This window comes from Jaculus jaculus, chromosome 5 (genome assembly GCF_020740685.1).
Source record: "Jaculus jaculus isolate mJacJac1 chromosome 5, mJacJac1.mat.Y.cur, whole genome shotgun sequence".
Classification (NCBI taxonomy): domain Eukaryota; kingdom Metazoa; phylum Chordata; class Mammalia; order Rodentia; family Dipodidae; genus Jaculus; species Jaculus jaculus.
In genome coordinates this window covers 69,230,432-69,254,906 of record NC_059106.1, presented here as the reverse complement: position 1 = coordinate 69,254,906, position 24,475 = coordinate 69,230,432, and the positions used below count along the sequence as shown (strand labels likewise).

The window sequence follows — 24,475 nt, the reverse complement described above, 5'->3', positions numbered from 1 at the left end:
GGTTGGGATTACAGGGTTGTATCACCATACCTAACTAGTTCACTGGATTCTTATCACAGCTTAAAAACTGGGAGGGGAAGATGGTAACTACTGAGTGAAAAAGTAATTAGATAGGAATGTCAAATCAGACTCCTATAAATCATGATGGTTCGGGCATTTAATAGCAAAAAAAAGAAGATAGAAAAATATGAGCTACCCATTCCTCCTTGGTACAAAATTTCAAATACTTTGAGTCAAATCAAAAAGGATATCCTCCAATGAAACTGGGGGGAAATGACCAAGGATACTTATGAGGATCTCAAGGGCAAAAGGAAGATAACAAAAAATTCTATTTCCTGGCTATTGCTAGCAGCTGTGGTAAAATAGAAGCAGCAATAAAAGCTAAGGGGAGGGAGCTGTAAGACTGGTCTTCCTTTGCTTTCCTGGCTTCCTGAGCAATGCCAGGTAAGTTATGCAACAATCTGGGGACAAAAGGGAATAATTCATAATCCAAACACTTCCTGCTTTCTGAAATAACACAAAAACCTCTGTTGCAGTCCTTCCATCACTTGGGGCATATGTTCAATGAAGGAAGGGAGAACCGGGAAAAAGGTACCAGACTCTCCTTACTTCCCTGAACCTCTTGATTGCTGTATTCTTTTTATTTTTAAAAAATATTTTATTTGCTGGGCGTGGTGGTGCACATCTTTAATCCCAGCACTTGGGAGGCAGAGGTAGGAAGATCGCTGTGAGTTCGAGGCCACCCTGAGACTCCATAGTGATTTCTAGGTCAGCCTGGAACAGAGTGAGACCCTACCTCAAAAAACAAAAAGAGAAAGGTACGCCAGGGCCTCCATCCACAGCAAAGGAACTCAGGACGCATGCGCCGCCTTGTTCACCTGGCTTTATGTGGGTATTGGGGTATGGAACCTGGACCCTTTGGAAGTGCCAGCAAGCATCTTAACCACCAAGCCATCTCTCCAGCTTGACTGCTATATTCTTAAAGATTTATGTGTGAGTGTGTTTTGAATGTGCAAATGCACTTGTAGGCATATGAAAGCCAGAGGAGAACACTGAGTATTCACATCTATCATTCATTCACATATCTCTTTGAAACTTGAGTCCCTTTGTAAGCATGGAGCTATGGTTTTCATGAACCCCAGCAATTCTCTAGTCTCCCCAAAGAACTGGGTTATAGATGTGTGTGACCATGGCCAGCTGTTAACTTGGGTCCCAAAGTACTCAACTCAGGCAGTGGCAGGCCTTGCAGGCCCTCTTGCTGGCATTCTCACTCACTGAGCCGCCTCCCAGCCCCTGACTGTGGTATTATTTTATTCTTTTTTTTCTGTCTTCTTGTTTTTTGATTGTTGTATACTTAAAATTACTAAAGTTTAGTAGTGAATAAGATCTCTGATTCAGGTCTTATCTGACAATTGAATCTTTTGTTTTATCTCAAAGGACTAAAAATTGGGAGTTTCTATTTCTTTGGCAGTGATGAAGTAAACAAAATAGGGTAGTTGGCTATCATGTTACTAAAAAAATTCATCTCAATGATTCTCAGTAGCAGAGGAGGTACTCTGATCTCAGCTACATGGGTAGTCAGTGGTTTTACCTGACTGATGCTTTTATTATGAAATGCTATCTAATACTGCTATGTTAGTTACTTTTCTCATCTCTATGACCAAATACCTAACAAAAAGCAACTTAAGGTGCTGCAGAGATGGCTTAGCAGTTAAAAGTGATTGCTTGCAAAACCTATGGCCTGGGTTCAATTCTCCAATAACCACATAAAGCCAGATGTACAAAGTGGTGCATGTGTCTAGAGTTTGTTTGCAGTGGCAAGAGGTCCTTGTATGCCCATACTCATTCACTTTCTCTTTCTCTCTCTCATAAATAAATAAATACTTTTTTAAAATAAAAAGCCCCTTAATAGAAGAAGAGTTTATTCTGCGCCCAGTTCAGCAGAATGCAGTTCTTGGTGACATGGAAGCAGTTCATCATGAAGCAGTATGGTCCATGGTACCAACCAAGAAGCAGAGCAGGGAAAGCCAATTCTCAGCTGGCTTTCTCCTTTTCCCCTTTTTACTCAGTCTGGAACACCACATTCAGAGGAGGTCTTAGTTAAACTTTTCTGAAAATAACCTCACAGACACACATTAGAGGTTCAACAATTAATACAGGGAATGAGCTGGGGAGATGGCTCAGCAATGAAAGGCACTTGATAGCAAAGCCTGCAGGCCCAGGACCCTTGTAAAGCCAGCCGAAGAAAGTGGTGCAAGCATCTGGTGTTTATTTGCAGCATGAAAAGACCACACACCAAGCCAAGCCAGGCATTTGCAAACCTTTAAGCCCAGCACTTTGCTGTGAGCTTGACCCTGAAACTACATAGTGAATTATAGATCAGCCTGGGCTACAGTGAAACCATACCTTAAAAAAAAAAAAAAAAAAAGACCACACACATACACACAAATAAATAAAAATGTGTTTCTATCTTATTTTTATTTATTTATTTGAGAGAGACAGAATGGGCACACTGCAAATGAACTCCAGATGCATGTGCCACCTTGTATATCTCTGGCTTATGTGGGTCTGGGAGATCAAACCTAGGTCCTTTGTCTTTGGCTTTGCAGGCAAGTACCTTAACTGCTAAGCCATCTCTTTAGCCACCCCTCCTTTTTTTTTAATTTGAGAAAGAGAGACAGTATAAGCACATTGCAAATGAACTCCAAATGCATGTGCCACCTAAAAATATGCTTTAAAAATATGATGAATATGGGCTGGGGAAATGGCTTAGCAGTTAAGGTGTTTGCCTGAGAAGCCTAAGGACCCCAGTTCAATTCCCCAGGACCTACGTAAGCCAGATGCACAAGGGGCGCATGTGTCTGGAGTTTGTTTGCAATGGCTGGAGGCCCTGGTGTGCCCATTCTCTCTTTCTCTCTACCTCTTCCTCTCTCAAATAAATAAGGAAATAAAATATTTTTAAAAATATGACAAATAGGCCAGGTGTGGAGGCGCAAGCCTTTAATCCCAGCACTCAGGAGGCAGAGGAAAGAGGGTCACTGTGAGTTCGAGGCTACCCTGAAATTAGAATGAATTCCAGGTCAGCCTCGGCTAGAGTGAGACTCTACCTCAAAAAACAAAAACAGGGCTGGAGAGATGGCTTAGTGGTTAAGCGCTTGCCTGTGAAGCCTAAGGACCCCGGTTCGAGGCTCAGTTCCCTAGGTCCCACGTTAGCCAGATGCACAAGGGGGCACACGCGTCTGGAGTTCGTTTGCAGAGGCTGGAAGCCCTGGCGTGCCCATTCTCTCTCTCTCCCTCTATCTGTCTTTCTCTCTGTGTCTGTCGCTCTCAAATAAATTAAAAAAAATTTTTTTTTAAAAAAACAAAAACAAAAACAAAAAATGACAATATAAAACAGTTTTCTATCCATTCACCTGATAATAATAGTTCCTCCTCTTACAGAGTTAAATGATAGTTAATGACCTTAATAGTTAAAACATATTGGTTCTAATTTCAACTCTAGAACCACCATTTACTAGACATTCAACCTCTAAAGAATAATTTAACCTCTCCAAGATTCAATTTTCATTGTTGCTGCTCTTAGAAAACAGTTCATGAGGGAAGGAAGCAGGAAAGCATTGGTAGAGTCAATATTGGATTCTAGAAGTAACTTGTATAAAAGTTGTAAGATGAAAATAAACTCCAATTTAAAATCAGTTCCTGTTCCTGCCCACGCTGCCATAGGCTGGCTCTGCTCCCAGGGCCTAGGCAAAAGCAATATTAAATACTTACAAAAGGGCTTACAGTTGGTAGAGCCTTATACTGAAAACCCTCTGGGAGCATCTGGAACTCACTGTTGGTGGGGACATGTACAGTGCTTGCCAGGATGAGAGCAATGGGGCAAAACTAATCACTTTCTAAATTATGCACAGCAAAGAAGACATATGTGTTAGCTGGAAGATCCCCAAAGCAAGAGGCCCTGGAACTAGCAAGCTATTTACATCACTCCTCAAAACACAGAATTCTAATAAATGTGGCAAAAATCTATATCAGGTTTCATGATTCCAAATAGCACAGTAGAAAAGTCTGAAGAAAAACATATGAATTGCTGCCAGGAGGTACTTCATTAAATACTTTTAGAAAACTGTGAACAACTCTGGAAATATTTAGAGACTGAGGGTGGGAATAGAGGTAGGGTGACTGTATCCTTGAAGGTAAAAAAGGCAGGAAAGTTTTTCTTACCTCTTGCCTAGTTCCAAAGAACCGTTTTTTTCCACAGTCAGGACCCCTCCTGGGAAGGAGGTCCTGCATAAGATTTAAACACTGTAGTTGGTCAAGTTCAGCCCCCGGAAATCTTGTGCCAGAGCCAATCTCTTCCAGAGACAGCCCCTAGCCCTAACCAACCAGCTGGCCCTCTGCTTCACCCGGGCCAAAAGACAGCCCACCACCCTAAGGTTATAAATACCTTTGCAAGGGGAGGACAGGCTTTTGTTCTCTGATCACTTGGAAACTTCCAGCTATGGGTGAGTTTTTACCTTGGCTGGGTGTGGGCCCAGGCCCTGGCCCAATCTAGGGGGGCCCCTAGCCCTTACCCTCCACACGGGTTTTTTGTCCCCACCAGCTCCCCACATGACAGGAGCTCCGTGAACTTTCTTTTCTCTTTTCTTTCCAAACTTTTCCCCCAGATCCTTATCTGCTCACGTGAACTCCTGAGCTACACATGGCCCACATGGGCTCCATGTAGTATAACTTCTCTTCTCTGCACTATATCTCCCCTTACCTCCCAACCTTCCCCTTTCCACACTCCGTTGTAAAATCTGAATAAAATGTGATTTTAGAAAACATTCTCTTGAATCTGGAATTGCTAATTCTTTGGTTAGTTTGCAGACATGAACTCAGGTATTGGGGTTCCAGGAAATACCCCAGAACCACCATTTCCCCAGTGCTGTTGCTTCTGGCATTCTTAAAATTCAGGTAATGAGTTTGACTTCACAAGAACATTTGGAAACTGCCCTTTCTAGCATGTACATGGGAGCGGAGAAAGTGCACCCTACTTCAAAAGCCATACTGGTAAACTGGCTGGGAATTTAACCAAAATCATCATACTTTCTTCCAAAGGGAAGGCTGTGATGGTTGAAATGGGAGTAGGAATCAGTACTGTTTCAAAAAAGAAAAAAGTGAGCCGGGCATGATGGCACACACCTTTAATCCCAGCACTCAGGAGACAGAGGTAGGAGGATTACTGTGAGCTCGAGGCCACCCTGAGACTACCTAGTGAATTCTAGGTCAGCCTGAGCTAGAGTGAGACCCTACCTCAAAAAAGAATTAAAGAAAAAAAAAAAAAAAGAGGTGGACCGGAGAGATGGCTTAGTGGTAAGGCGCTTGCCTGTGAAGCCTAAGGACCCAGGTTCGATTTCCCAGTACCCACACAGGCCAGATGCACAAGGTGACACATGAGTCTGGAGTTCATTTGCAATGGCTAGAAGACCTGACACATCCATTCTCTCTCTAATAAATATTTAAAAAAAAAAAAAAAGGTACTGGGAAATGGCACCATGGAGCTGGCTCAATGAGTATAGTGTTTGCCATGCAAACATGAGGACCTGATTTCAGGTCCCCAGCATCCACATTAAAAAAAAAAAAAAAAAAAAATCTGGGCTGGACATGGTGGCACATGCCTTTAATCCCAGCAGTCAGGAGGCAGAGGTAGGAGGATTGCTGTGAGTTCAAGGCCACTCTAAGACTACATAGGGAATTCCAGGTCAGCCTGGGCTAGAGTGAAACCCTACCTTAAAAAAAAAAAAGTTGGGGGCTGGAGAGATGGCTTAGCGGTTAAGCGCTTGCCTGTGAAGCCTAAGGACCCTGGTTCGAGGCTCGGTTCCCCAGGTCCCACGTTAGCCAGATGCACAAGGGGGCGCACGCGTCTGGAGTTCGTTTGCAGAGTCTGGAAGCCCTGGCACGCCCATTCTGTCTCTCTCCCTCTATCTGTCTTTCTCTCTGTGTCTATCGCTCTCAAATAAATTAAAAAAAAAAAAAAAAAGTTGGGGGCTGGAGAGTTGGCTTGGTGGTTAAGGTGCTTGCCTGAGAAGCCTAAGGACCCATGTTCGACTCTCCAGATCCCATGTGTACCAGACAGCTTCAGGTTCGCTGAGCTGAACTTCCAGACCAGGCACAGTTATGGAGGAAGGGATATTTATTGAAGCTTATAGATCCAGGGGAAGTTCCATAATGGCAGAAGAAGTTGGCCTAATTCATAGGACCAAGCAGAGAGACAGAATGACAAGCCTCAAAGCCAAAAGCCACATAGCACAGCACACTTCAGGAACTCCAGCTAGGTACACTTAGCATATCTTTAGATTGAAATTTCAAACCCACTACCACACCTTAAGATCTGTCCAGTGACACCACCTCCAGCTAGGTGGCTACAGATGCAAACAACAAACTAATAAAAAAAAAATCTGAATATATTGAGGGCCATGTATTCAAACTACCACACCATGTAAGCCAGACACACATGACTACTAGGTAGTGCAAATGTTTGGAGTTTGATTGCAGTGGCTAAATAAAGTCTCAGCATGCCTATTCTCTTTCTTTCTTTCTTTCTTTCTTTCTTTCTTTCTTTCTTTCTTTCTTTCTTTCTTTCTTTCTCTATCTCTCTCTCTCTCTCTCTCTCTCTCTCTCTATATATATATATATATATATACATACATATATACATAAATAAATATATAATTTTTAAAAGCTGGGTGTGGCAGCATGCACCTGTAATCCCAATGCTGGGGAGGCAAAGATAGGAGAAACCCTTAAAGCTTGCTGGGTCAGTGAATTGGTGAGCTCTAGGTTCAATGAGAGACCTTAACTAATCTTTCATGTTCTCTCTCTAAGGAAATAAAAATATTTAATTTCAGCACTAAGAAATTGAGGCAAAAGAATAGGTATGTGAGTTCAAGGAGCTACAGGGTGGGTTCCAGGTCAGCCTAGGCTAAAGTAAGATCCTACCTCAAAAGAAAACAAAAAATAAATAAATAAATAAATTCAAATTAAATCAGGTGGAGAGTGACTGAAGAAGACACTTGGTGTTGACCTGGCTTCCACATGCATGAGTGCACCTGCACAAACACACGTACAAAAATACACATGAACATGCACACACATACACACTACATGTAGGCACCTACACACACACATACAAATATACACATGAACATGCACACACATACACACACTATACACATCAATAAATAAAAAGGAGCAATTGATAAATTATTCCCTTGGGTAGAGATTTTTCTGCATAAGACAACATGATTAGGCATTTTATGGGCAACCTTTACATTAAAACATGAATCAAAACTAAAATTATTTTTAGGAAATCTCACAATTCTACAACATGGTTTAGCATTTATTGAATGTTCTCCTTTTTATCCATAATCAACTATTATCAAATAGTAAGGCAGAGGCCTTAAATTTGATGCTGAACCCAATTAGCCATGGATCTACAACATCTGCCTTCTTGACGTGATTACCTAAGGTATGCAGTGGGTTTCAGTCAAGATGCTGCCATATAAAATTGGGATAACAAGCACATTATCAATCTCTAGGACAACTCACAGAAACCATTCAAAACCACCTTAGAAGGCACTCTCCACCTTTATTTTGACTGTCAGCATGTCTTGCCTGCACACCCACTGATAAACAAATACAAAATGGCACCACACTCCGCTCCACATCAGTTCTCTCCAGTGGTGGTGAACAAGGCAGAGTGGGTAAATGAATCTGTTGATGGGGCACAATTGGGTATTGTGAAGTTTGGAAAAGGCCAGAATAATAGACATAGTCCTCTTTCTTCCTTACAAAAGGGCCAACACTTTTTTGCTCAACTGCACACAGATTGGACTAAAGGTGCTAGCTGCCTCACAAAGCAGTCCTTTGAAAAGAAAAAAATTACTATGCATGGCCTTTGCTGTGTGCCCAGATTGTTAAGAGCACAGTGTGTTTAATGTTATGGTTTGCTGAAGTTAATCTTAGTGCTAAACAAGAATTATTAGGCTTTGTGACCATCTTCTGACTCCTTTCACTTGACTATTGTTTCTATCTATCCCAAAAGCCACTTTGATGAAAGACAAACTCTTCAGGACACAGTTGCCCATTAGATACAGCAGCTACTATGAACATTCACTTTCTTTTCTTTAGTGGGTATAGGAGTATGTATGTTTGTATATACATGATGTGTTTGTATGGGCATGAGTGCGTCATGGTATACATGAGGACATCAGAGGAAAACCTGGGGGTGTTGATCCTCTTCTTGTATGAGTGTATCGTTGTTTGTTGCTGGGAACACCAGACTAAATGAACCACAAACTCTGGGATTCACCTGACTCTGTCATAGGTTTATTGAGATTACAGATGTGTAAGCCTCTGTGAGTCCATCTTTACATGGGTTTGGAGGATCTGAACTCTGGTCAGCAGGCTTGCTGAGCAAGCACCTTTTTAACCACTGCGCCATCTCCCCAGCCCTGACATTAAGTGCATTTGCATGTGTGCAGAGGACAGAGGTCAACCTCTATGTATGTATGTGTCTGTTTATATACATGTGTGGAGGCCAAAGGACAACCTTGGGTGTCATTCCTAAAGCACCATCCACCGTTATTTGAGGCAAGGTCTCTCATTGGCTTGGAAATCACGAAGTAGGCTAGACTGGTTGGTTAGCCAGCCCCAGGGAACTGCCTGTCTCTGCCTTCCCAGCAGTGGGACTACAAGCATATGCCACTACACTTGGCATCTTTTACATGGGTTCAAGGAATTAAACTCAAGTCCTCATGCTTGCAAGGTTAACGCTTTACTGTCTGAGCTATATCCCCACCTCCTGACATTAATTCTTTAAAAATAATCTTTTTTAGGTTTGGAGAGATGGCTTAGTGGTTAAGGTGCTTGCCTGTGAAGCCTTAGGACCCAGGTTTGATCCTTCAGGACCCATGTAAACCAAATGCACAAGGTGGTGCACACATCTGGAGTTTGTTTGTAGTGGCTAGAGGCCCTGATGCACCCATTCTCTCTCTCTCTCTCTTTACATATGTGTGTGTGTGTGCATTTGCCTTTTTCTCTTTCTCTGTCTCAAATAAATAAATAAATGAAATATATATACATATATATATATATATATATATATGTATATTTTTTTCTTTTTTGGTTTTTTGAAGTAGGATCTCACTCTAGTTCAGGCTAACCTGGAATTCACTATGTAGTCTCAGGGTAGCCTCGAACTGATGGCGATCCTCCTACCTCTGCCTCCCAAGTGCTGGGATTAAAGGCATGCACCACCAGGCCCAGCTAAAAATAATATTTTTATTTATTTAGTTTTCAGGAGAAACAAGAAGACAGGGAATGGGCATGCTAGGGCCTGTTGCCACTACAAACAAACTCCAGATGCATGTGCCACTTCTTGATCTAGCTTTTCTTTCTTGTTTTAAGTACTTTATTTATTTGGGAGAGAGAGAGAATGGGCAGGCCAGGGCCTCTAGCCACTGCAAATAAATTCCTGACACATGTGCCACCTTGTGCATCTGGCATACATGGGCCCTGGTGAATTGAAACGAGTTCCTTTGGCTTTGCAGGCAAATGCCTTAACCACTAAGCAATCTCTCCAGCTCCTAGCTTTTCATGTTTACTGGGGAATTGAACTCAGGCCAAGAGCCTTTGAAAAAAAGCACCTTTAACCACTGAGTCATCTCCTTAGCCCTCTTGACATTAATTCCTTTTTTTAAAATTATTTTTTATTTATTCATTCAAAAGTGATGGAGACATGAAGAGGCAGATAGAGACAGAGAGAATGGGTGTGCCAGGGCCTCCAGCCACTGCAAACAAACTCCAGACGCATGCGCCCCCTTGTGCATCTGGCTAACGTGGGTCCTGGGGAATCGAGCCTCAAACTGGGGTCCTTAGGCTTCAAAGGCAAGCGCTTAACCACTAAGCCATCTCTCCAGCCCCCCTTTTTTTTGAAGTAGGGTTTTGCTGTATCCCAGGCTAACCTGAATTCACTATGTAGTCTCAGGCTAACCTTGAACTCACAACAATCATCATACCTCTGCCTTCTGAGTGCTGGGATTAAAGGCATATGCCACCACACATGAATGACACTAATTCTTTTTAAAAATATTTTTATTTTATCTATTTATTTATTTGACAGAGAAAGCAGGGGAGCGAGAGAGAGAATGGGTGCTCCAGGGCCTCCAGCCACTGCAAACGCACTCTAGACATATGCACCCCCTTGTGCATCTGGCTAATGTGGGTCCTGGAGAATTGAACCAAGGTCCTTTGGCTTTGCAGGCAAGTGCCTTAACTGCTAAGCCATTTCTTCAGCCCCATTTTCTCCTTTCTATACAGTCCAGGACCCCAGCCCATAGGATGGTGCTGCCCACATTTAAAGTGGGTCTTTCTGTATTAATTAACCTAATCTGGAAATTCCATCATAAACAGCCCAGAGATTTATTTCTATGGTGATTCTAAATTCCACTGAGTTGACAATCAGAATTAATCATCACAGATCCCCAGCACTACATAAAAAGGGCATGGTGGCATGAGCCTATAATATGATCACCTGGGAGATATAGGTAGTAGGATATGGAGTTCAAGGACATCAATTATATAGGGAGTCCAAGGCCAGATTGGACTACATTAGTGAGTCATCATTTGTCCATGCTCTAGCAAACAGCCCCAACTCCTGCTCATACAAGCAGTCCTAATAACAGTCAGTGAGTCATACACACACAAAATACATCAGTATAGGAGTGGGCCTAGCTGGGGAGAAGAGGTTCAGTGAAAGAAAAACAAGAAAAGGTAGTAAGGGTGAATATGATCAAAGAACTTTATAAATATGTGCACAAAAATTATCAAAAAATAATTTTAAAAAAGAATGGGCTGGAAAGATGACTCGACAATTAAAAGTACTTGCTTGCAAAGCCTGACAACCCAGATTCAATTCCCCAGTACCCACATAAAGCCAGATGCACAACGTGGCACATGCAACTGAAATTCAGTTGCAGTAGCAGGAGGCTCTGGCGTGACCATTCTCTCTCTCTCCCTCTCTCCTTCCAAGTAAATAAATAAATAAATAATTTTTTAAAAAGATGAGATGAGTAAGGGCTGGAGAGATGCCTCAGCAGTTAAGGTGCTTGCCTGCAATGCCTAATGGCCTGATTCAATTCCCATGTACCCCCGTAAAACCAGATATATAAAGTGGTGCATGCATCTGGAATTCACTTACACTAGCTAAGGACCCTGGTCCACCCATTCTCTATCGCTCTCCTTGTAAATAAATAAAAAAGAGTAAGTCTTTTCCTATTACTGATTTTTGTGGCAAATTGCTGAAGAAAAAATAGGACTTTAGCATTTTCCTAGACCAATATTTGTAGGCAAATGAGAGGGACCTTTTACTCTACCTACACAATAACTACTTCTCACCATACTTCTGGTAATATGAGCTGCCATAATTTTGTCATTTCTATAGTTCATTTCAACCAAAGCACCATGTTTTCCAGAAAGGCTTACCCAAAGCCATCTTCATCCCAAGACACCTCTCTTCTGCGCACACATGCACATCTCTGTCATAGCATTTCTCTGCCAGGTCATACTTGCTTGTTGACCTCACACCCTCTGCCTCCCTGTTTTTTTGTTTTTGTTTTTCGAGGTAGGGTCTTGCTCTAGCCCAGGCTGACATGGAATCCACTATGTAGTCTCAGGGTGGCCTCAAACTCACTGTAATCTTCCTACCTCTGCCTCCCAAGTTGCTAGGATTAAAAGCATGCGCCACCATGCCCGGCTATACTGCCCTTCTGCCCTTTTGAAGTGCTGGGGTTGTACCTTGTATCTTTGTATTCTTTGGCTCAGCAAGATGCTTGACACCTAGACATTCATAGTTTTCTGTTAATTTTAAAAGTTCACCCAACATTTAAATAAATTTGTTATTTTAACTAGCAAAATTGAGCAAAAGATGTTAACACTGTACAGAATCACTTGAGTTTTAGTTATTTGAATGAGATCTTTAATGTTAATTTACTTGACTGAAAGGAGGAGACAGGAAAGAAAATGAGTGTTCACAGTTCACTAAGAAATTAGAGCTTTTGGGCTGGAGAGATGGCTTAGCGGTTAAGTGCTTGCCTGTGAAGCCTAAGGACCCCGGTTCAAGGCTCGAGTCCCCAGGACCCATGTTAATCAGATACACAAGGGGGCGCACGCATCTGGAGTTTGTTTGCAATGGCTGGAAGCCCTGGCACGCCCATTCTCTCTCTGTCTCTCTCTCTGCCTCTTTCTCTCTGTCGCTCTCAAATAAATAAATAAAAATAAACAAATAAAAAAAAAAGAAGTTAGAGCTTTTAAAATTAAGGTGGGGGTATGGATGTGGTAATGTACACTTGTAATCCCAGCACTCAAGAAGCTGAGGCAAGAGGATCATGAGCAAGACCCTGTCTCAAAAGAAAAAACAGAAGAGGGAGAGAAGATACAGGGATAGAAGGAGAGAAGGAGGGAGGGAGGAAGGGAAGAAACATTAGCACTAAACCAAACGTATGATGTGCTGTGCAGGGAAAAGCTGAAGAGATGCTGGGTAGATGAAGGGATAACTGAGTAACACGCTAGCTAGGAAACAGGTTTTCCTGCCTAAACCTAAGCTGGAATATCCTTTTACGTCACAAGCAATCTCTCTTTACGAAAGGATCAACCAAATTTCAGTTCCCCAAACCATCTACTTCAGACACTCACTTCACTTAAAGGCCAGAGGTTTATACCCTGGAAATTTCTGAGTGAACCAACAGTGGAGAATAGCTTTCCAGGTCTCCTGGGCAAAGAGCCACCCATCACAACTGACATTTAGAGCCACTCACCTGCCCTTCTCCTGAGCGACAATGACAAGGAAAAATTAAAAATACTTCCAAGTTCTGGTGAAAACAGGGAAACCACCTTATCTCAATCTCAAGTCTAATGCCTTCAGCTTTTGCCTGGTACTTGTTAATAAATACTTTGCATAGCCGGGCATGGTGACGTATACCTGTAATCCCAACACTCAAGAGGCAGAGATAGGAGGATCGCCAAGAGTTTGAGACCATTCTAAGACTACATAGCGAATTCCAGGACAGCCTGGGTTAGAGCAAGACCCTACCTCAAAAACCATAAAACAAAAAACAAAAACAAAAAAACAGAAAAAGAAAACAAAGTTTACATTAATTGGATACAGTTGTTAGTACATTTCAAGAGACTCAGCTGTCAAGGTTTAGCCCAGAGCCATTTTTCACAACTAAATATTAATCAAATCAGTAGTATAGCTGAAAATAGCTCTCCTACCATAAAGTCACCTGCTCCCAAACAATCTAGTCATAGAGGGCTTTATAATATTTAAAGGCAAATTGAAGCAAATGATTAAAACATGTACTTTTAAAAAAACTGTAACTAGGGGGCTACATTGCTGCATATGATGTACTCAGAATCCTATTTCTCTTTTCTCCCACCACCTTATGACTAAAAGACTCTGTAGAGTACTGTCAGTGAAGAGAGCACGCCTCCAAGCCACAGCATGAAGGAAGCCCACACCTCTGCCATGTAATACTGTCTTTGTACTTCAAAAAGCACAGGTATCAAATAATAACAGATAAACTTTTCTTTGTATATAAAAGTTGTTCTAACGAGAAAAACATTTTTAAAGAAAAACATCTAAATACAATGTCGTGAGTCTAGCAATTCTCTGTGTAGCTCACTTGTAGATGTTATTGTTAAGAACTGCAGTTGATTGCCATCTCTGCCTGCAGTTATTACAGGCTGATAAATTATTTGCATTCAGCCACAATCACACCAACCTCCTCCTGAAACCCACACAAAGACCTTGAATCAGAGCAGTGTTTTGTTTTGAAGGGTTGTTTTTTTTTTCTGGTTTGTTTTCTTATTTCTAAAGGAAAGGTCATTTAGAAGGCTGCAGCAGAGACATACAAATGGAATAAATCAGCAGTAAGTTTAAAAGGAAAGGAGGGAGCGACACAGCTAACCATGCAAAGTGTTATTTCAGCAGATATGGCCAGCAGAGAGAAAAGTTTGTCAATTTATCCACTGAAAGTCTCCTTTTGTAGCATTATGTAAGTTTCATAAAAAATTTAAAAAAAAAAAACCTGCAGTGGGCTGAACTGGGACATGTGAGGACTCAATACAACTGAGCTTCAAAAGCTTAAATATCTTAAACCATTTTTTGCTTCTAGCCATAGATGCAGAGCTGCAGATGCTCTCTCATCTGTGTGTAAATGAGAGTGAACTATGTGAGTAGTTAGTATTCTTAGAATTGTTGAGAGCCAGTTTATTTAAATTAAATCAAAGCCAATCTGTATCTGTACAGAAATACTTTTCTCAAGGCTCTTACTCTCTAGACGCTACAGAGCTGCACAGTTCTCCCCTCCACCACTACCCCCCACCAGCCCCACTGGAGATAAGGAACTGAAAAGAGCTGGGCAGACTGAAACCACATTAGATAGATCTGCGAGAAGGAAGTTCAAAGGACTCAAAATAGCCCATGTCTCCCCAGGCGGCTGCCACAGAGTGGGGTTCAGCTCCCCTCTGCCCCGTTCTTTGTGCTCCCACAATGCCTCTTGGCATCTGTCGTGTTTCTTTCCTACGTCTACCTCTGCCTCCGTACTGTGAACCCTCTGATGGCAGGAGTTACATTTTATTTAGCCTGGTACAATATTTGTTGGTCTGAAATGTATGCTTCTACACTACATACATAAGACCTAGATATTAATTAGCTATCACTAATTATTTGAATTACATATCCCAGAGAAGCCTCCTATAGAAACTGACCAAGGCCTCTTGGTCCCCACAATGAATACCGATAACCCCCCAAAAAAAGTCAGGTTTGGGGTGGAGGTGAGGTGACAGAAGAGTAAAACCTTTTTTCAATTAAAAAAATCAATAAATTATCTTTTAAAATATCCTAGAGAAGGTATTAAAAATGCAGCTAGCTGGGCTAAGGCTGTAGTTCCATATAGCACTTGCCTAGCATGCTCAGGCCCTGGATCCAATCCCCAGGGCTGAAAAGAAAAAAAAGCCAATTAGCATAATTGTGAATGTGAGACATTTATAAGGAGCCAGGAATTATAAATATTAGAAAAGTGTAACCCAATGCAACACTGATATTCAAACCATTTGGTATTGACACTCATGTCTACTTATTTACTACAGACATGTGGCTTTCAACAAACTTTTATGACATGTATTTATATTCACAGATCTTTCTCCTATGCCTCCTTCATTTTCAAATTGATCATAATTTATGCATTTTTAAAAATTTGCACAGAGAGAAATAGAGAGGAGAAAGAGAAAGGAAGCAAGAAAAGAGAATGGGCATACCAGAGACTCTAGCTATTGCAAATGAACTCCAGATGCATGTACTACCTTGTGCATCTGGCTTTACATGGGTCCTGGAGAAATGAACCTGGGTTGTTAGGCTTTGCAGGCAAGTGCCTTAACTTCTGAGTCATCTCTCCAGCCCATAATTTATGCAGTCTGATGACAGAAACAAAAATCTGGGCAAACTGTTCAAAGCTCCTGACCACCAAATTATCTAGTATGGGCTGTTTATGAAATGGCAGCATTTCTAAATTGATTCAAAAGTCACTAAGGGCTGGAGGGATGAATTAGTGGTTAAGGAGTTTGCGTGCATAGCCAAAGGACCCAGGTTCAATTCCCCAGGACCCACATTAACCAGATGCCCAAGACGGCACACATGTCTGGAGTTCGTTTGCTGTGGCTGGAGGCCCTGGCACACTCATTGTCTCCCCTTCTCTTTCTCTGTCAAAAAAAAAAATTAAAAAGTTATTAATCCTCAGCAGGGTAATAAAGACACCAAAATATGTTTCAGTGTCTCTTTTACACACACACACACACACACACACACACACACACACACACACACACATATGCGCGCACAGAGGAACACCTCGACCACTTTCACTCTACCATTTCTTTCCTACTGACAGGCAGCCATGCTGCCAAGGCAGCAACCCCCACATGAAATAAGAAAGTGGAGGCGAAGCAGCTCAATCAAAACAGACTGGGAAAGGAAAGGAGGGTGCTTGTCAAGAGAATGACTCCAGGGACAGGCCACAAACTTGTGTTTCTGCCTTGGTCACCACTGGTAAATAATCCTGTTTGAGGTCTGCGCCTCTAAGTTTAGAGAGCAAGCTCCCTCCCTTTAACAGTTCACATCAGGACTAACATCACAGTCCACGCTGTAATTTGAAGAGTGGCATCATAAAAAGCGTCAGAGAAGGGCTTGGAAACACTCTGGAGAGCTTGGTGGAGAGCAGCTCCGAAGTCAAGCAATCAGAAGCTGATAGAGTGGAGCAGAGCGCACGGGGGAGGGGGGGGAGAGCCTGGCCCTGCTGCAGCACACCCGGCCCCTGTGCTTCAGCCAGATGCCTCAGGCTGACCCAGCAGGATGCAGATTACTTGGCTTTCTAAAATGGAATAGGCCTTTTGAACACCTGTCTCCAAAACAGCTCCATTTACCCTGATTAAAACATCTTCGCTCTGCTGGGAGTGGCACACGCTTTTAATTGTAGCACTTGGGAGGCAGAGGTAGGAGGATCACCATGAACTGGAGACTAATTCCAGGTCTGCCTGAGCTAGAGTGAAACCCTACCTTGAAAAAACAAAACAGGCTGGGCGTGGCGCACTCCTTTAATCCCAGCACTCGGGAGGCAGAGGTAGGAGGATTGCTATGAGTTAAGGCCACCCTGAGATGACAGAGGTAATTCCAGGTCAGCCTGGACCAGAGTGAGACCCTACCTCGAAAAACCAAAAAAAAAAAGAAAGAAAAACCAAAAAAAAAAAACTTATTTACTCCAGTCAGCCCTCCATTTCTCTAGCCTCTAATTGACTCAGGTTGTCCTCCATGAGGGATAATAAACAATGAGCTTCTTAAAAACACAAAAAGCAGGCCTGGAGAGATGGCTTAGCAGTTAAGGTGTCTGCCTGCAAAGCCAAAGGATCCCAGTCCAACTCTCCAAGACCCACGTAAGCCAGATGCACAGGGGGTGCATGTATCTGGAGTTCCTTTGCAGTGGCTGCAGGCCCTGGCACGCCCATTCTCTCTCTCTCTCCCTTTTTCTCTCTCTCAAATAAGTAAATAAAATCTATTTAAAAAAAAGAAAAACATATAAGAAGAGCCTTTTGTTTTTTCCAAGGTAGGGTCTCACTCTATCTCAGGCTGACCTGGAATTCACTATGTAGTCTCAGGGTGGCATCCAACTCACAGTAATCCTCCTACCTCTGCCTCTCGAGTGCTAGGATTAAAGGTGTGCACCATCACGCCTGGCAAGAGCCATTAAAAATATATATTATTGTAGTTTTTAATATTTAGTTTTATTTATTTATTAGAGACAGAGAGACAGAGACAGAAGTGGATGTGCCAGGGCCTCTAGCCACCACAAATGAACTCAAGCTGCATGCGCCACCTAGAGCATCTGGCTTAAGTGAAACCTGGAGAATCAAACCTGGATCTTTAGGCTTTGCAGGCAAGCACCTCAACCGCTAAGCCATCTCTTCAGCCCAAGAGTCTTTTTTTTTTTTTTTTTTTTTTTTTTTGAGGTAGGGTCTTACTCTAGTCCAGGCTGACCTGGAACTCACTATGTAGTCTCAGGGTGGCCTTGAACTCACAGTGATCCTCCTACCTCTGCCTCTGAGTGCTGGGATTAAAGGCGTGTGCCACCACGCCCGGCTCAAGAGTCATTTTTTACCAAGTAGGATGGCAGTTCTCTTAAAATTATAAACCCGGATTGAAAATAAAGGCTACCAAAGTAAAACCAAGTCAATGTAAACCCACTCCTCCTAGAGAGGCATGTTATCAGTCTAGTAATTTGACTTCAGTCAATTTCCTTTAGTACCTAAAAGTGAGAAACATCAGGGGCACACATTTATTTCAAACTATATGTGTTGCTGGATTAGAATCAAAGCATAGCATCAAGCCAGTAGGAAAAATGAGAGCATTCTTACAAATCCTATCATCTGATGGGAGAGCTGGGCAAGATAATTTGAGCACCCATCTTGAGGGGCAGAGTCTACAGAGCTCTAGAAAAGCCTTGGCCCAGGGTGCCTCTGATTATGTATTCTCCTTAGTGTCTATGTTGGAAAATTCCCCATTTGGGACATTCCAAATTCCTTCTCATCTTAGGGTATTTTATAGTTTCTCTTTGTGACTGAAAGACATCAGGATTAAGGCTAGAGAGATGGCTTGTTGGTTAAGGCACTTGCCTACAAAGCCTCAGGACCCAGGTTCGATTCTCCAGTACCCACATAAGCCAGATGCACATGATGGCACATGCATCTGGAGATTTTTTGCAGCTGCTAGAGGCCCTGGAATGCCCATTCTCAATCTCTCTCTCTCCTCCCCTGCCCCTGTCTCTAATAAATAAATAAAAAGAAAAAGAAGTAAAAAGAAAAAAACATCAGGATTAGATAATTTGCTGCTTGCTGATGGGATACACTGGAGCTATTTACTTGAGTAAAAAACATAAAACAAAAAAGACAGGAGCACACTTCAAGTGCTGAATGGCCAAATATATCCAGTACTCAGGAAATCAGCAGTGGATACACACTTCTAAACTTGGAGCTAAGGCTATAGCTGTATCACTCTTTCTGTATCTCTGGAAAAACTACTCTCACTGCTTTAAGGGATGTACATTATTAAAAGCAAGGAAGTAGCCAGGCATGGTGGCACACACCTTTAATCCCAGCACTCGGGAGGCAGAGGTAAGAGGATTACCACGAGTTCAAGGCCACCCTGAGACTACATAGTGAATTCCAGGTCAGCCTGAGCTACAGTGAGACCCTACCTTGAAAAGCAAAAAAAAAAAAACCAAAAAAAAACCAGGAAGTACATGGAGTAAAAAAGTTGGAAATATAGCATATTGTGGACAGGGTGCTTATGTTCAACCACCGAGTTAGATCCCAAGCCTGTTTTTTAAATTTTTTTTTGTTTATTTTTATTTATTCATTTGATAGTGAGAGAGAAAGAGGCAGATAGGGAGAGAAGAGAGAGAATGGGCGCACCAGGGCCTCCAGCCACTGCAAACGAACTCCAGACACGTGCGCCCCCTTGTACATCTGGCTAATGTGTGTCCTGGGGAACTGAGCCTTAAACCAGGGTCCTTAGGCTTCACAGGCAAGTGCTTAACCACTAAGCCATCTCTCCAGCCCCCAGGCCAGTTTTTTTTTTTAATATTTGTATTATTGTTCTTCAAGAAGAGAGAGAGATAAATGGGCACAGCAGAGCCTCTTGCCACTGCAACCAAACTCTAGATGCATGTGCCACTCTGGATCTGGCTTTAGGTGGGCACTGGGGAATCAAACCTGGACTACAGGTCTTGCAAGCAAGCGTCCTTAACCACTGGGCCCTGTTTGGTCTTTGAAATAGGGTCTCTCTATGCAGCTCAAGCTCTAACATAATCCTTCTTCCTCAGCCTCCCGAGTGCTAGGATTACAGGCATGTGCCACCACGCCTGTCCTATACCTAATTCTTAGCATAAGGTTACTCTATTGAGATAGCCTGAGACATCAAATTGTCTAGTCTCCTGCATTCATAGATTTCTGAAAGGAAGACTGGGTTCCCATAGGCACTGCATTACCTTGCTACCTAGTGAGGCTTCAGACTATGGAGGGAATCTAGATACCAGTAACAACATTCTCTGGAAGAGAATTCCTATTGCTTCAGGGATGGCACAAAGGTATCAACTTTCAGAAAGCAAGCTTCATAAGGGAAGAGACTGAGTCTTGTTTTCCACTACATTTCTAATACTTATAAGAGGAGGCACAAAAGAAATACACTGAACAAAGGAAGGGACTCTGTATGGTGGTTTGATTCAGGTGTCCCCCATAAACTTAGGTGTTCGGAATGCTAGGTTCCCAGCTGATGGAGATTTGGGAATTAATGCCTCCCGGAAGGAGTGTATTGTTGAGGGTGGGCTTATGGGTATTAGAACCAGTTTCCCCTTACCGATGTTTGGCACACTCTCCTGTTCCTATTGTCTGCCTTATGTAGGCCAGGGGGTGATGTCCACCCTCTGCTCACGCCATTGTGGAGCTTTCCCTTGAGTCTGTAAGCCAAAATAAATCCTTTTTTTCCAAAAGCTGCTCTTGGTCAGGTGAATTCTAGCAGCAATGTGAACCTTACTGCAACAGTAAAGTGGTACCGAGGAGTGGGATTGCTGCTAGACACCTGAATGTGTGGCTTTGGCCTTTTGGAGTTGATTTTCAAGAGGAATGTGGAAGGATTTGAAAACTTGGCCTAAGAGATGCCTTGCAGTGCTGTAAGTACAGCTTGATGGACTATTCTGGTCAGAGATGAAAGACCTGAATGCAGTAAAAACTATGGACTGAGAGGTTTGGCTTACGAGGGTGAGAAAGAGCTTTGCTTGGACTGGGATGGCAGTTTTGTGGGAAACTTGTTATTATGCCCATGTCTTGAGAAGCTGTGCAGGGATGCTTTGCGTAGAAATGAAATGGTGTGAGCAGAAGGCTATGGCACAGAAAAAAAAAAAAAAATCTTTAGGTAAACTGCTGCCCATTCAGCTGCAACTGAGAGATTACAACCTTTGAGATTAGCCCAGGTGACCTGTAGTGGGGCAACAGGAAGAATGTAGACTCTTTTGAAGGGGCCTGAGTGCTCAAGGAGCGTCCTGTTCTTCAAAGTCTGCTTTATTCCCCCCTGGATTAACAATTGGCACCCTACCTGGTATTGTGGAGTATAAGAAATGCAGGAAAGAGAGGGTCATTGAGTTTGCAACATGGTCTTGTGTTTTGGACATGGCCATGGGCAGTGTGAAGCAAGTTTGCTGGATGCCTGCATGGAGACCCAATGGAGCTGTGAGGATGAACCGTGGTTTGCAATGGAGACCCAGTGGAGATGCCAGGACCTCGAGATGGCTGCTAAGTAGCTGCCGGCCCCAAAGAAGTTTTCCAGGACAGTGAGTAGCCTGGCTGGAGGGACGGAAATGGAACTCCAGAGACTTGTTGCTGGTTAGAATTATTGGACTTGGAGATTTGTCACTGGCTAGAGTTGTTGGACTTGGAGCTACAGAGTTTGATGTTTGCCTTGGTTGTTTTAAATCTTGTATTGGTTGAATATTTTTTTGCTATGCCTAATGCCATATTTTGCAGTGTGGATGTTTATTCTGTGCCATGATGGGTTTGGGGGGATTTGGGGGTATTATGGCTCAGTTGAAAGACCTTGGACTATGGGGAGGTATAAATATCATTGGAACTGATTAAAAACTATGGGGACTTTTAAAGTTGGACTGAATGCAGTGTTTTATATCATGTATAGATATCAGTTTATGGAATCCAGGGGTGGAATGTGGTGGTTTGATGCGGGTGACCCCATAAACTTTGGCGTTCTGAATGCTAGGTTCCCAGATGATGGAGATTTGGGAATTAATGTCTCCTGGAGGGAGTGTATTGTTGGGGGCGGGCTTATGGGTGTTATATCCAGTTTCCCCTTGAAAGTGTTTGGCACACTCTCCTGTTGCTATTGTCCACCTTGTATTGGCCAGGGGGTGATGTCTACCCTCTGCTCATGCCATTGTGGAGCTTCCCCTCAAGTCTGTAAGCCAAAATAAACCTCTTTTTCCCAAGCTCCTCTTGGCTGGGTGATTTCACCAGCAATGCACACCAGACTACAACACTCTGCAAGCTGCTTCTGACATAAAATCCAAAAAATAATGAGTGAACCCTAGTCAAAACACTATATTAGGCTCCCTTTCTGCCTCCACTGCCACCATGGCACCCATGAAAAAGCTGTGGTGAAGGGGGGCAAAACAAAGAAGCAGGTTCTGAAGTTTGCCCTCGACTGCACCCACCCTGTAGACGATGGAATCATGGATGCTGCCAACTTCGAGCAGTTCTTCCAAGAGAATCAAAATGAACAGAAAGGCTGGGAACCTTGGTGGAAGGACTGTATTAACCATCAAGAGGAGCAAGGGCAAGATCACTATAACATCTGAGGTACCTTTTTTCCAAAAGGTATTTGAAATATCTCACCCAAATCGTAGATCATTGCTAGAAAATTTTCAGTGCCAGGGATGGGATACCTCCCAGTGAGTTGTTGGCCAGGGAGCTCCCAGATGCCCCCAAAACATTATAGGTTATTGCCGAGGCCCTTGGTTTCCCACCAGGAATCGATGGTAAGACCCTATTGCTGAAGACTCCACATATGTGGGCTGCAAGGCCACTGAGAAATCCTGCTGGAACTGAGCTGATAAGCTCCTCCATGTAGACTAGCTGACAGAAAGCTGGAAGAAGCCATTCTACGTGCAGTTCAATGGGAGAAAGAGATACCACCAGTGAAATACTTAACAGTGGACACTGCACGCCTTATGATTGGCCAGCCATGCCAAATGAGCCAACGGGTGCAACAGTGGCATGTCTGTCATGGTGGAAACCAACTGCCCTCCAATTGGACTGGAGGCCCACTCCCAAGGGAGGGAATACATCCCTGATACTGAAAACTTAAAACAGGGGTTGTCATGAGCCCTAGGGGTGTAACATCTGCTGATGTCTGGATAAGTGTATATACTATGCTTATCAAACTGCCCAGTAAGCACTTCTCTTAATATTCATACCCTTATATTAATGCTACTCTCACTTTGGGTAGAGAATCTTCTCTTTTCAGATGGCAGTGACCTTGGGACGACTCAGAAGGTATCATGGTGCTGCTGGAAAGAAGTGACTAGAGTACCGAGTAACATCTCGATCACACCTTCCAAGGTGGCGGAAAGAATGTAAGAGCCAAAGGAAGGGTAGGACTCCTTACAACATGCTCCCTCCAGACACAAAATAGCCTGGATATCCATGACCTCATAGTGCCTGACACTACCTACACAAGACCATCAAAAGAGGAGGGAAAGATCACGATATCAAAATAAAGAGACTTGAGATGGGGAGGGGATATGATGGAGAATGGAATTTCAAAGAGGAAAAAGGGGGGAGGGTGGGTATTACCATGGGACATTTGTTATAATCATGGAAAATGTTTTAAAAAATTGAGAAAAAATAAAAAATAAAATAAAAATATTTGAAGAATAGTTACATGTAGTTGCTAACAGCAAAGTGAGTTATGAATTGTGTTACTTCCAGATTAATCAGGATGAAGAAGAGGAGGAAGATGAGGATTAAAACAATAGTCTGGAATTTTTTTTATGAATTCATGAATAAAAGTTAGAAAAAAACCCCACTATCTTAGCCAGTGTTGTGGGGCACACCTTTAATCCCAGCACTAGGGAGGCAGAGGTAGGATGACTGCTGTGAGTTCATGGCCACCCTGAAACTACACAGAGAATTCCACATTAGCCTGGCCTAGAGTGAGACCCTATCTTGAAAACCAACCAAACAAAAAAAATTTTAAAACCTACAATCCTGACCAAAAGACAGAGCCAACCTGGCTTGGCACAGGATTTTGCCAAGTGTGGGCACACCATCTCATTGAGGGAAATGAACCAGGGAAGGGGGTAAGGTGATGTTCCGGAGAACATCCAAAGGAAAAGTTTCCTTAACCAGAAGAAAAACAAGTGACCCTCATGCTCCTTGGTGCCCGTTACAACCATTCTCTCATGAGCTTCTATCACTGTCAACCTGTCCAGAGGTCATTTCTCTGACAATGCAGTAAGGCTAGTCCTAGTATCATTCCTGTAGTTAGGACTGAGAGCTCATTGGACAGAGATGTGAGAAGCCAAAGAGAACTCAGACCTACTGCTGCTAGGTCATTCTAAAATTAAACATGACTTTCACCAAACTGAATCTCATGCTATCATATTTAATAACTTGCTAGCATTTATTGAATTTTATGTGAACCTAGAAGTACACTGAGTTTCTCTTTACCCCCTATTTTTTTTTTTTTTCTTTTTTTGAGATAGGGTCTTGCTTTAGCTCAGGCTGATCTGGAATTTACTATGTAGTCTCAGGGTGGCCTCAAGCTCATGGGGATCCTCCTACCTCTGCCTCCCAAGTGCTGGGATTAAAGGCGTGCACCACCACGCCTGGCTCACCCCCTATTTTTTGAGACAGGGTTTCGTGTAGCCCAGCCTGGTCTCAAACTATGTCATCTTGCTATGTTACCTTGATCTTCTGATCCTCCTGCCTCCACCTCCCAAGTACTAAGATTAATAGTATATATACTACTACACTCAGTTTATGCAGTGCTGGGGATTGAACCCAGGGCTGCCTACATGCTAGGCAAGCACTCTGTCAACTGAAAAATATTCCAGTAGGCTGAGCTCTTTGCATGAATATGTTCTTTACTCCACAGTATTTTTTAAAGGATGTTTAAGCAACAGACAATGACTTTGCTTCATTGGGAGAGAGGCTAACTGCAGGAATTCTGACTGGTCTTACTTATGTCAAGTTGTGATATAACAAGATTCTGTAGACTTGCTCCATGCTAGCTAAATTTTAGAATTCAAAAGCTTGCATGGTT

At 42.8% G+C, this 24,475-nt stretch overlaps 1 protein-coding gene and 1 pseudogene across 4 annotated transcripts in view; one reads left to right on the top strand and one right to left on the bottom strand.

The window, feature by feature from the left end:
* Nucleotides 1-24,475, bottom strand: part of Kiaa0319l (KIAA0319 like) — a 142,546-nt gene that overhangs the window by 95,498 nt on the left and 22,573 nt on the right. The gene's annotated exons all lie outside the window — the stretch shown is intronic.
* LOC105944537 lies at nt 1,946-23,178 on the top strand (annotated as a pseudogene).